The sequence below is a fragment of the Erythrolamprus reginae genome, chromosome 3, assembly GCF_031021105.1.
Source record: "Erythrolamprus reginae isolate rEryReg1 chromosome 3, rEryReg1.hap1, whole genome shotgun sequence".
Classification (NCBI taxonomy): domain Eukaryota; kingdom Metazoa; phylum Chordata; class Lepidosauria; order Squamata; family Dipsadidae; genus Erythrolamprus; species Erythrolamprus reginae.
Window position 1 is genome coordinate 219,412,992 of NC_091952.1, and position 12,195 is coordinate 219,425,186.

At 39.3% G+C, this 12,195-nt stretch overlaps 1 long non-coding RNA gene across 1 annotated transcript in view; it reads left to right on the plus strand.

Annotated features, from left to right (window-relative positions):
* The first annotated feature begins 453 nt into the window (after nt 1–453).
* LOC139165954 (uncharacterized) overlaps nt 454–12,195 on the plus strand; it is a 34,272-nt gene continuing 22,530 nt past the window's right edge. The window contains exons 1-3 of the long non-coding RNA XR_011558852.1: nt 454–547; nt 5,435–5,554; nt 5,887–6,070. This is a non-coding gene — a long non-coding RNA (uncharacterized lncRNA). The remainder of the gene's footprint in view (nt 548–5,434; nt 5,555–5,886; nt 6,071–12,195) is intronic.

Here is a 12,195-nt window from a genome sequence, read left to right on the forward strand (position 1 = left end):
TTTCCAGACTGAAGGATGCCAGGGCAAATGAAAGAGCGTAAGCTTTATTTGTTGCGGGATGGTAGTGGTGGTGGGCTACGGCGATAACAATATTTCACCGGCTTTTTTTTTTTTTTTGCAACTCTCGTTTCCGCCCGGGGCGGGGAAGGGGAGAATGAAACATGTTTTACTAAAAGGGACCCGGAACCTCGCTTATCCATATCGGGAACTCAACTCTATATAAGCTCACGATCTTTCCAAAGGCTGTTAATAGGGGGGGAGGGGGGGGAGAACTGAGATCCGAAGCCGCTAGACGGGAATCGGCTATTTGAGGAGCAGTATCCACGCCCAATCACAGCTGAAGGGCAGCACTAAATGGTAACCAATGAGCTACCGCTTAAGGAAAAAAAATAAAACTCGGAACGACGGAAGGGCGGGACGATTCCAAATACGTCACCAGGAAAAGACCCTTTGGATCCCAGTGGAGGTTGATACAGCTGGGCTGCTGCATTTTCGGCTGGGTCGTAGAAGCTCCCTGAAGACTTCCGGGAGGAGAAAACACTCACGTGTTGAGTTTTTATTTATCCAGCAGCAAATCTTTCATCTTTTTAAAATTTCTTTTATCAAACCTCTTTTATTATTACTTTATGTTATGTTATGTTAGGCAGCCTAGCTACTACTACTATCCTATGCATGTTTGACAAATAAATAAAATTAAAAAATCATATTTGAAGGTCGACTGCCAGTGAACCCTGAGGCTCCTTTTAGTTATACAGTAATTAGTTATAATTTAGTTATAATTAGTTATAATTATTAATACTGTAATTATAATCCGTTTCCAGAATAGGATAGGATTCTTTATTGGCCAAGTGTGATTGGATACACAAGGAATTTGTCTTTGGTGCATATGATTTCTGTACATAAAAACATTTGTCAAGAATCATGAGGTACAACACAATGATCGTCATAGGGTACAAATAAGCAATCAGAAAACAATCAATATAAATTGTATAGATACAAGCAACAAGTTACGGGTTATACAGTCATTTTATTTTTCCCAAAGTTTTTTTTTTTTACAATGCCTCATTTTTTTCTTTTTAAAGGCTTGAGAATTGCTTAGCAATGACAATAGTGCAAAATGTTTGGGAGTTGAGCAGGATGTAAGTTTAATATTTTTATTAAAATTTTGAATATATACTGTATTTGAGTAAACAATAATTCAGAGACTAACTCCTCCCATCCCCAGTGTAAGAAATTTGGAGTTCAGATCCTTTCCGGAGTTTGAAAGAGTTTATTACATGATTTATCTTTGGTGTTTTAAAAAATTAGTTCATGTATACAAATAGTCCTTGGTTAATTATAGTAATTGGGATTGCTATGGCAAAGTGATACAGTTAGGTGGTTTGTGCTTTACAGCATCACAAGCAGAGGTGGGTTCTAACTTACCTTCCCGCCGTTTCACTTGCTCCTGTGCCACATGGCTGCATGCACATTGCGCACTGCATGTCCATGCCTTGCACATACTTTGTGTGTGTATGCACACATGCAGTACTTAAAATTCGGCTGCTGTGCATGCGCAGAAGCAAAAACAGCTTCTGCCCATATGCAGAAGGAAAAAACAAGATGGAGGCGCCTATGGCGCTGCTGAGAGAGCCGTTTTGGAGGCATGGCCAGCCAGCAATCACTCCTGATTCAATGTGCAGGGGAAAATTCCCACTACTGGTTCTATAGAACTGGTCTGAACCGGGAGCAACCCATCTCTGATCACAAGTTATGCTGCATCACTTGGCAATAATATCCTGATACTCCCCATTGCTGTAATTAAATGACCATTGCAGGTTAAATCTCTAGTGGCTTGCAAGCAAAGTGGCAGGCAGCTAAGGCTACATGAGTGTAGCAGGTCCAGGAATATTTGGCAGTTAGGGACGGTGTGTGTGTGGCCCATGAGATGCAGCTTTAGTGGGGCTAGGGGTGACCACTGTCAGGTGGGAAAGTTTTGTAAGTATTTCCTGCAGTGCAAGAATAGCTGGAGGTGATTGCTGCTAGGAATGGAAAAGTGCACTGGTGACAAGCAATAACCAGGCAGGTGTATGAATGATTAGTGTATTAGTGATTTTAAATTATTAGATTTGTTATACATTGTTTCATTGTTGTTGTGAGCCGCCCCAAGTCTACGGAGAGGGGCGGCATACAAATCTAATTAATAATAATAATAATAATAATAATAATAATAATAATAATAATGAATGCAATAGAGGTCAGGTGAGTGCTGCAGGCACATACATGCTATAAAATATGAGATCGCTGGGATCTTATACTCCATAACTGGGTTTTCTTTAGGATAAAATGCTGTGGGACTAGGCATGAGTTGCTGGAGCAGCTTGTGACTTCCCTTTCTAGCTTTCCCTTTGATTTTGCTTCTGGGAAGCATGCAAGGAAAGATACAAATGGTGGCTATGGGACACCACTGTGTAAATACAAGCCAAAGATTCACCTTGCAGTCACATGACCATGGGAGTGCTAGACTAGCCAAAATTTAAGACTCCATCGTCCCAAAGACGTTTCGCTTCTTATCCAAGAAACTGAAGAAGCTTCTTGGATGAGAAGGGAAACAACTTCAAAGAAAAACGACAAAGTCCAGTTGCCTCTTGAAAAAGCATCTTTGGGACAACCATGACCAGGATAACTGAGAATCTCCATACACATTAAGACTCCGTCGTAAATATCACTCACTTAGAATAATTTTGAACCACAACAGAATAATGAGTAGTCATTAATGGAAGACTACTTATCCTGTTTTCCCCAAAATAAGTCACCCCTGATAGTAAGACATAGGAGAAGTTTCATAGAATTGCCTAATATAAGACATCCCCCGAATGTAAGACGTAGGAGATGTTTCATTTCGCAGCATTCCCGAACAGAACACATATAACACTGCTGTTCACAAATTGCATCCCCAAACGCTGCATCAATCAGATTTAAAACACTTCCAACATGCATCCAACATGCGGCTGCATGTTTGGATGCGTTTTTGCTGCAGCAGGATCGCACCCTTCTGTATACCATAGTTTTAAATACGGTAGGGGGTCTGCTGTGTCTTTCGGATCAGGAATTGACATGTCAGTTCTTGGAACGGATCAGAAAGATGTATATGGTATAAAACACACATCGCCTACACTGTTTCCTCTAAGCTGCATTTTTTGTTCATTGAAAAAAAATAAGACATCCCCTGAAAATAAGATGTAGCACATCTTTGGGAGCAAAAATTAATATAAGACACTGTCTTGTTTTCAGGGTATGTATAGCATCTTGTCAACAGTTGCTTCTCTTTCAAATGCCTTGCATTTTTTCTTACCATGGAATATACAGTACAGCATGGACTTACGTACCTGGATGTTTACTACAGTGAACCTCAACATACCTTTCAGGTTAAAATAATATACCTTTGTAACCATTGCATTAATAGCAACAGGAATTGAACAGTCAATTTTTGAATTATGTTCTGTGGTAGCATAGAATTCATATTCCTATGCATGTTTTGAAATAACCTTGAATATGACTTTCATGATGGGTTCAATACCTTGTACTAACTCTAATTGGCCCATTTTCTTCTTGATATGTGCACATGATTCTCATTAAAACTAATGGAGCTATATGGATTCCTAAAGGTAAAGAAACAACTTTGAAGGTTCTGTTATATTATGGATATTAATGATCTCATAATTGCAGACATGCTGCAATTTTAAAATGGGGCAAGAAGGAATTAAAAATTGTATGTATTTAGCAATTTATTTACAATAAACATCTGTGCAGTTGAAGTTATTGTTGAAAGTTCATGGAAGAAGTATTTTCTAATGACCCTAGATGACTCCACTTTAAATTAATTTTTCCTAATGAATTAGACAAATGAAGTTTGCAGCAATAATGTTATATCAAATCTGAATTCTAAGGGCTGTACATTCTGTTGGTGGGTCAAGGCGCCAAAGCAGATCCTAATGGGTACTCTTTTTGGTTTTTGTTTTAATCCAAAGGGAGAGGAGAAATATTTCACCATAGATATAACATATTTGTTATTGACTACAGCTTATATAGACAGTGGAATGTTAAAACAAAGAAGCATTCAAAATTTGTTTTGGATTTTTTTACATGTCAGCGTATTGTTTTAATTTGTAAGTTAAACGGAATTTTCAAGGGTTTTTTAAACATTTAATTTGAAATAGGTGTTCCTTCAATATTTGCTCCTTCAACATTTGCTTTCCCCTAGTCTGTTGGTCATAGCTTTGTATCATCCTCTACAAGAATTTCAGTGGGAAAAGAGCCTTTGTCTGTATTTTACATTGGAGATGGCAATTGTATTAGAGATATATGTTTTCTCTGCTTATTGGACTTTACTAATCAGGAATCCAGGTACTTATCTTCTAATTAAAAAAAAAAATAACATGTGAGTATTGTATTATGATTACACAAAATCCTATACCCAGATTTGAAAATAACAATTCAGTGGCCTGGGGCCCAATGGGGACATTCTACACTGGAGAAGGTTGGAGGACGTTGGGGGGGGGGGGGCGTTTGCCCAGGTTTGCCTGGTGCACCAGTTGCGGCCCTATCTGGACGTGGACTCACTGCTCACAGTCACTCATGCCCTCATCACCTCGAGGTTCGACTACTGTAATGCTCTCTACATGGGGCTACCTTTGAAAAGTGTTCGGAAACTCCAGATCGTGCACAATGCAGCTGCGTGAGCAGTCATGGGCTTACCTAGGTATGCCCATGTTTCACCAACACTCCGCAGTCTGCATTGGTTGCCGATCAATTTCCGGTCACAATTCAAAGTGTTGGTTATGACCTTTAAAGCCCTTCATGGCACTAGAGCAGAATATCTCCGAGACCGCCTGCTGCCGCACGAATTCCAGCGACCGATTAGGTCCCACAGAGTGGGCCTTCTCCGGGTCCCGCCAACTAAACAATGTCGGTTGGCGGGCCCCAGGGGAAGAGCCTTCTCTGTGGCGGCCCCGGCCCTCTGGAACCAACTCCCCCCGGAGATTAGAACTGCCCCTACTCTCCTTGCCTTTCGTAAGCTCCTTAAGACCCACCTTTGTCGTCAGGCATGGGGGAACTGAGACATCTCCCCCGGGCATATACAATTTATGAATGGTATGTCTGTATGTATGTTTGTTTAGAAAATGGGGTTTTTAAAATATTTTTAAACAGTAATTTAGATTTGTTGTAAATTGTTTTCACTTTGTTGTGAGCCGCCCCGAGTCTGCGGAGAGGGGTGGCATACAAATCTAAATAATAAATAAATAAATAAATAAGGACTAAAAAAGAAGATTCCACCTCTGTAGTATCCGTGTATCTTGTTCCTAGTTTTGTCCAAATCTTATTTATGTTTCTAATGCCATTTACATTTCAAATATTTAATGTTCTTGTTTTTATTGTGTTTTAATATGTTCAGAATCACTTTGATAGTGAGATGGATGTCATATCAATTTAACAACAACAACAACAACAACAAAAATGAGGTCACTCCCCACGTCTGTTCTTCAGTTCCAACGTCTGATAATCCAATAGCTATGTACGGTATATATGTGTGTGTGTGTTTGTGTGTGTGTGTGTACTAAACAAAAAATCACACATAACCCCTGGTGCAATCTATTTGCTAAGGTTGACCCAGGTTCAAATCCTAGTAAGGGTGTGGCTACCTGATAAAGGCAAATAAGCCAAAAGAGACCTATAGTAGTCTCCCTTCCTTTTCATTATCAGCAAAATATGTTACATATATATATACCGAAAGAGATCTATCCTAGTCACCCTTAATTTTCAAATTCAGCAAAAACGTGTGACATATTATGTGTGTGTGTGTGTGTGTGTGTGATGGTATTTATTTTTCTATTTTATCTGATACAGGCTCAAGACAGTAGTTGTGATGAAGAAAATTGGAAAATTGGAGTCAAAATATACCATATTTTTCACACTATAAGTCACGTTGGAGTATAAGATGCACCTTAGTTTTTGAGGAAGAAAATAAGAAAAAAGCTAATTGGCAGGTGGATCAACCTTCCGGAATACCCCCAATCAGCTATTCCCAGAGGTGAATTTTATCAACAGATTCATTGATTGTGAGTTCTGTGCCTTGCTTTTTTTTCTGCCTCAACCTCCATTTCAGAGGCGTTATTTCTGAAAGTCTGTTTCAGAGGATTTTTTTTCTGAAACTTTGTTTCAGAGGATTTTTTCAGCCTCTGAAATCTCCATTTGTGAGGCTGGGCGGGGCTACATTCACAGCATAAGAATCATCCGGATTTTGACTCCCTTTTGCTGTTTTATACCATACTGTATATCCATATGGCATATTATTATGTTGCTCCAATGCTGTGACTCAGGTGCACGGGACAGTGGGGCAGCATTTGCTGGCTGGGCGGCCACCCGCCCATCTGCTGCTCTTATCATTGTGAGACGAAGGGGCGGCGACAGTTCTCATGCTGCTGCTTCTGGCTGGGATGCTGGAGCACCCAGGATGAAAAGTAGGAGGAGCCACTGTAGGGGAGGCGAGCTACCCCGGAGGGGGGGAGCAGAGGAGAGTGCAGCTCCTCACATATGTAAATGCCACCAAGGGGGTTGAGACATGTAGGCTGGAAAGTGGGGGTTGTTTTGGCTTGTTCTCAGGGGCAGACTGAGGGGCCACTTCATCCCAGCCAGAGTTGGGGCAAAGCTTTTCCACCAGTTGACCCTCCCAACCCAAGCCCCGGAAACATCGATGCCCCATACCTCTGAGGCCGGGAAGGGACTCCAGCTTTCCATGGAGGGAGAAAGCATTTCCCACCCAACTCTCTCCCTTATTGGGGCTGCAGAACTGGGTCATTGGTGTAGATGTCCTGCCCACCTGACAGGGACCAGGGGGTCAGGTAAGGGGTCAGGGAGAGAGGCACTAACCCCCCCGAAGGCCAGGCCGAGCTGGTGCATGTGTACTGGACAGCTGGTTATGCCTGCATGCACCCCCAAAATTGGAAGACCAAGTGGCCGGCAAAAATATTCACCAAACAGTGCTCTATATGGTAAGCCAAAACCAAGCCAACCTTATTTTGCTTAATGCCTCCAATCATATTGCGACCACCTAGGAAAATTTTGGATCTCCTTAGGTATTACTTATAAGATGTTTTACATTATCGTATACTTATTATACCCCTGTGTACTATTCTCGTCTACTAAGATGCTGCTCTGTGAAGGTTTCATGGTTTTTCTGGACAACAAAAGACTTGGATAATAACTGATCAATTTTAAAAAGTAGTAGAAACAAGTATGCATTTTATAGAGCTTTCTGGTCATTTACCATTTGCAGGCAAACATAGGTAGTTATCAGATAAGCTCAGCTTCCTCTCCACCTTCTTTGAGCTAAACTCTGCTTCCATTATCCATCATTTTTGGCTAGTGGGAGAGCTTTGAAGCCTATCTCTTTTTTTCGAACTTCTATGTAAAAAAATTACTCTTGTCTTTGTGCAGTTCAAATCCTTTTGTTAATTATACTGAACCCAGGTTTCCACTGAAACTCCAACTGTAGTGTTATCAGCATGTGCTCTATCAAGGCCCCATGATTTCTTCTTCAATGGCTTTTGTAAGTTTAGTGCTTTTTCTGTAGACTTCGTTATACAAAGGCGTGCTACTGTGCGCTGTTTTGATCAAAGTTATAGTCATATGAGTGTTATTTTTAAATTTTAATCTAGTTTCTAGTTGTTGTTTTAATTTTAGCAAGTTGGCTTCCATCTTTGCCCTTGCATCCCAATCTGCACTGGATATTAGAATTCCATGTTAATCAGAAATTAAAATGTTAATCAGTTTTGTTTAATGTAACACATATTAAGTGATACAGATGCTTAATAGTGCCCATTAAATGGCTATCTTAAAGTATGATTATACTGAACATTAGAATAAAACAGGCAGATGTTGGAGAAAAACCAACAACACAAACTTAAACTGAGAAATTGGCAGTTAAAAACTGCTACAAACTGCATGACATATCCTTTTCAGAAGGCTAGCAGAAAATAGTCTGCTAAGGATGGATGCTGGCCAGAGAGATTGACTCATTCATATTTTGTCTTTTGTTCATTTTCAACACTTGAAAGAACATCAACCCGTAGTAATGGTTGATGTTCCTTGTCTTTCCATCTGTATGCCCCTACTTTTAATTTAAACCATACTTTGGCCAAGGTGACTTTAAGCTTAATTGTTGTTTAATTAATATATTAATTAATGGAGTGAAAGCAAAATAAATGTTTTATGGCCAACCAAGAGGAGGGAGGAAAAAAAGAAAAAGTATAGTTTACCAATGATGATTCACATTCATCAAATATCTGTATTTATATTGGGTTTTGTCATTTTACTTTGATTCTGTAAATTTTATTGGGCTAGGGGTGGGTTATAAAGTCTGTAGTCCTTTTTCTTTTTGTTATGCAAAGATCAGTGCAGACCACTACATTTGGAGACCTTCAGCTTGGGATATTTTCTAGCTGATATTTTCTAGCTTTCAACTCAAAGCTGAAAGCCAACAGATGCCCTAGCCCCATGATGGTGAATCTATGGCAAAGCCAATGGGGAAACTGGAAGGGAAGGTTGCAAGTTGTTCTGGTAAGTACTGCCTGCAATAAACATCCTTGCCCACCTGCAGTGGCCCTTCTATGCTCTCCTCTGGCCTTTCATGACTCATAGCGTGTGCTGGCCTCCTCTCCAGGCTCCTGGCATCCCTGGGTCATTCCCAGTGGCATCCCTAGACTCCTTACTTGGGACTTCTGCCTCTTCTTGCTTAACAATCCATATTCCTTGCGCTTGGGGTCATGCATGATGGCAGGATTGCCATCCCTAAATAATGAAATAGAAGAGAAGAGAAGAGAATTATTTATTGGCCAAGTATGATTGGACACACAAGGAATTTGTCTTGGTGCATATGTTCTCAGTGTACATAAAAGAAAATATAGATTTGTCAAGAATCATGTGGTACAATACTTAATGATTGTCATGGGGTCAAATAAGCAATGAAGAAACAAGCAATATTAATAAAAAAATCTTAGGATACAAACAACAAGTTACAGTCATACAGTCCTAAGTGGGAATGATGTTATGATGTTTAACTTTACAGATGTGAATCTTGGCCCCAATCTTCATAACCTGAGGACTACCTGTCCACTTATTCCTCATTAATTGTGGACTTTGGGGATGGGCTTTTTTTTCTTTGCTGATGTTAATAATTAATAACCTCTTTCTTCTTTTAATTGCTGTTTTGAATAGTGACCCAATTATCTTCAAATGACATAGGACATTTCTGATAATTAATTATTTAATCTGATTATTTTGGCACATGGAATTGAATACTGATAAATGGTTGGGGATATATAGAGTATATGTGAGGAGAAGCTCTCTTTTTTTGGTTCTTTTTGACTTTAGTCCCATCTTGGATCGGATTGTTCTGATGCAGAACCAATGTTTTATAGCCTGTCACAATTTAATAATTGAATTTGATGTCAGATCTGTGCAGAAACAATGTGATTGACAGAAAATGCTGTTATGTATGAATAGGAGGCTCTGCTCTGTTATAACAACATCTTTGAATGGCAGCTTAACAATGGTACAATTGCCACTGTACATGCAGTAAATGATTCTGATTGTGGTACCAGCAGTACTGCATCATCTGTATTTGGTGTAGAATATTCTTAAGGTGCGCTTTAAAAATAACTTCATAGGTTGTGACAATCATACATTGTGAAGCAATGCAAAATATCACTGCTTTGGAAAACAATACCAAAGTTCAAAGTTGTGGCGTACAGTATTGAAATATGTTGGCCTCTAAATCTAATATTCCAGAGCAACTGTTTTCAGTTTGCATTCATTAATATTAACTTTAGTCTGTTTTTAATATGAGAAAAATGAGATTCCAAATCTGATTTTGATGTATCTTCAGGTGTTTGCAATGAGCATCTTTTCAGGCTGCTAGCAAGGAACAGGATATCTTGCAAGAAATTAAAAATATGAGCTGGAAAAGAATTGCTGGCTTCCTCATTCGCTTTATATTTTCCCTACTGAATGGAATGAACGAGTACTGGTCTACTGTTAAATGAGACAAAAAAGGCTGCAGGGGAAAAAAAAGAGTATAAACAATTTCCCTGTGGATGATCTACAGGCCATTGCATCTCTCTCCCTCCCACCACCACTTTTTGCCTCTGTAATATCAAGGACAAGACTGCTTAATATAATAGAGCTGCCTTAATTAATGAAATTCAGTAGAAGAAAATCAGGAGCTTTAGGGGATAAAATAAAAGAGAAGATCCCATTTACCATGCATACAACCTAGAGAGGATGCCCCTATTAAATGTGGTCGGTAATTCCCCAGTGTTTATTGTAATGGAGTGACAGTGATTCAATATATTCAATAGGTGAAAATAAAAATTTACAGGAACAAAAACTGAGGGCATTGATGAGGAACTGATTTTCCTTGGGCTTACCTGCTCTTTCCAATTATCCAAGCAACGACAAAAGTGGGCAGATAAGTATTCCTCACACTGCCTTGAACTCTTTCTTTTGTGTGATTGCGCAAACTAGAAGAAGAGAGAAATGTCAAGGAGGAGCCTGGGATGTAACTAAATAAAACTTTTACTGAATGTTTAATACTTCAAAGGTGATTATTACAGTGAAAATCTGACCCAGTTTTTATACATGGAATATAGTTTAACATAGAAGGAAAATAATTTTCCTTGAATACTCTTGGTTAGAAAATTTGAATGCCTTATTAGAAAACCATTTCATTTATTTATAGACGTTGCCTCCCCACCTCCATATTTTTCAGTGCCTTGAGTAGCTTACAAAATGTCTACACAGAAATGCCAAGCAAATTTTGAAGAATATGAAAACTAAATCAGAGGCTGGGTAACTAATAGAAATTGGCTCTGAGGGACATGCTTTAACTTTACCATATTAAAAAGGACAAGTAGCGTTAACTGAATGTTCTTGATGGGGACATGCTAAAAGCAGAACCAAAATGTTCTTCTCAGCACTTTGGAATAAGACATCAGTTCAGCTTCTTCAAACCTTCAATATGTTACTCATGGAAAAGCAAACAATAGATAAGCCTTGTGCTTTTTCAGACTGGTTTTTTAGAACACAATTTTTCAACCTCATCAATTTTAACATGCCTTCACACATCTTAAAATTGCAGAGGTTGAGAAACACTGTTCTAGGACAAAGGCAGGGATTCTCCAGATGTTTGGGAAGAAATGTTTATTTCAAGGTGAAACTTACAATATCTGAAAGGAGCCACATTTTCTATTCTAACTTACACTGGGAAAGCGCAGACTAATTTATTGACATTTAATAATTAATAATAATAATTTATTGGATTTGTATGCCGCCCCTCTCCGTAGACTCGGGGCGGCTAACAACAATAATAAAAACAACATGTACAATCCAATAATAAAAAACAACTTTAACCCCTATTATAAAACCAAACATACACACAAACATACCATGCATAACTTGTAATGGCCTGGGGGAAGGGCTATCTCAACTCCCCCATGCCTGGCGGTATAAATGAGTCTTGAGTAGTTTACGAAAGACAGGGAGGGTGGGGCAGTTCTAATCTCCGGGGGGAGTTGGTTCTAGAGGGCCGGGGCCACCACAGAGAAGGCTCTTCCCCTGGGGCCCACCAAATGACATTGTTTAGTCGACGGGACCCGGAGAAGGCCAACTCTGTGAGACCTTATCGGTCGCTGGGATTCATGCGGTAGCAGGCGGTTCTGGAGGTAATCTGGTCCAATGCCATTTAAATACCTAGAGTTCATAGCTATGTATTTTTTTTTTAAAAGCAAATTACATTGTTGCGGTTTGTAGATGTTTAGTTACAATACTGTGCAGTACATGTAATACATGTTTAGTTTAATTCTGACACCTAATCTTCACAATTTATTTAGCAGGGCAGCATATTGTTGGGCACCAAACCTTTCAGGCAACAAATTATTTTCCCCTTGTATTGCTAATAAAAATGCTGTTAAATGTTAAACATACTATGCAAAGTAGTCAGTGACCCATATTACAAAAGAACTCAACATGATCAATCACATGCATCCTTTAAAAATATTGAATATCATCACAGTCATTTGTTCTCATAGTAGACTTTGCTTTCTTGCTCCAGTCATCATTAACAATGTTGATTCCACCCAAAAGCCAAAAGTTCTGTTT